Below are 1,269 nucleotides of genomic sequence, written 5' to 3'. Positions count from 1 at the left end.
CGCGCGGCCTCGCGTGGCCGAACGAAGGCCGGAGCGCCGAACCGCCCTGGGGCCCGCCGAGGCCTGGGCCTGTCTGCCTTGGCGGGCACGGGACTTTGTTTCCCAGAGGGGCGCAGAGCCGGGTAGAGCTGGAGGTACAGTGGGGTCGAGATACTGGCGAAGACTAGCTGCGAGAGGACTCTGACTAGTGAGGTGGCCGCCGCGGTGACCCAGGCAGGGGTGAGCTTAGAGGAAGAAGGTGAGAGTGACCTCCTCTCCCCGGCCAGGGGTCGTGGTGTGGCCCTCGTGGGCTCTCCAGGTGGGGCCCGCTGCCCACCTTGCTTCATGCCTGCCCTTGACGGGATCAGAAGCCAGCAGGCTCCCGCGCGCCCCTCGCGTGACACCTCAGGTCCACCCACTCATGTGCTGCCTGGGCCAGAGGGTGAGCGGGCACGTGTGTCAATCGCTGCCCCTCCACCCCTCTGCAGGGGCCCCGGCCCGGCCACAGGCAACACCCTGATGTTGCCTGCACACTCGGCCCGTCCAGGTGGCCTTAGGCTTCTGAGGGGAAGCTTGTGTCCGACTGTTATGTGGGCCGAACCAAACAAAACCCACTAAGCAGATCGCCAGCCGCGCACTGGGCACACAGAGGTGCAGGCAGACAGCCGACGATCAGAAAGTACGTGTGGCCTGGCAGCGGTGCTGAGGGACAGGGTAAAGGGGTATGCGGCGGGGTTGGGGGGACCCAGGCCGGGGAAGGGCAGACAGGGAACGTCGAAAGTGAGTCGGCAGGCGTGAGCCCTGGGAGAGTCCCCTGCACATGGGGCGTGGGTGGAGGCGGAAACTGCTCCCCACGCCCCCGCAAGTGCCCTAAGGTGGAGGCATCCGAGAACCGCCTGCCCTCCGCGCCCAGGGCGACGTTGGTTTTCCACATTACTCCAGGCCACAGTAAATAGGCATGACCCACTGGACTAGGGTTTCGGGGTGGTCATAGGATGCCAAGAGCTCAAGAGAGGTGAAGGAGGATGTCTTGGTTCACCAGATGCGAGCAGAGCCTCCCGGTAGCACTGACGTCATAAATGCAGACCTGGCGACTGGAATGGCTGTACCTGGCAGTGCAGGGTAGTGTCCAGTTTACTCAGGGTCTCAAGTGTCAGCTCTTGTCCACCGCCCTGCCTATAAGCCACACTGAGTCTGTGCTGTCTCGAACCCCGTGCTACATTGCCACGCCTCTGTGTCTCAGCAAATGCCTCCTGGCACCTCAGGGTGGCCAGCTGGATTTCTGTTAAC

Source organism: Condylura cristata, unplaced genomic scaffold (assembly GCF_000260355.1).
Source record: "Condylura cristata isolate star-nosed mole 26May11 unplaced genomic scaffold, ConCri1.0 scaffold00019, whole genome shotgun sequence".
Taxonomy (NCBI): Eukaryota; Metazoa; Chordata; class Mammalia; order Eulipotyphla; family Talpidae; genus Condylura; species Condylura cristata.
Note: the sequence above shows the minus strand (reverse complement) of the source record.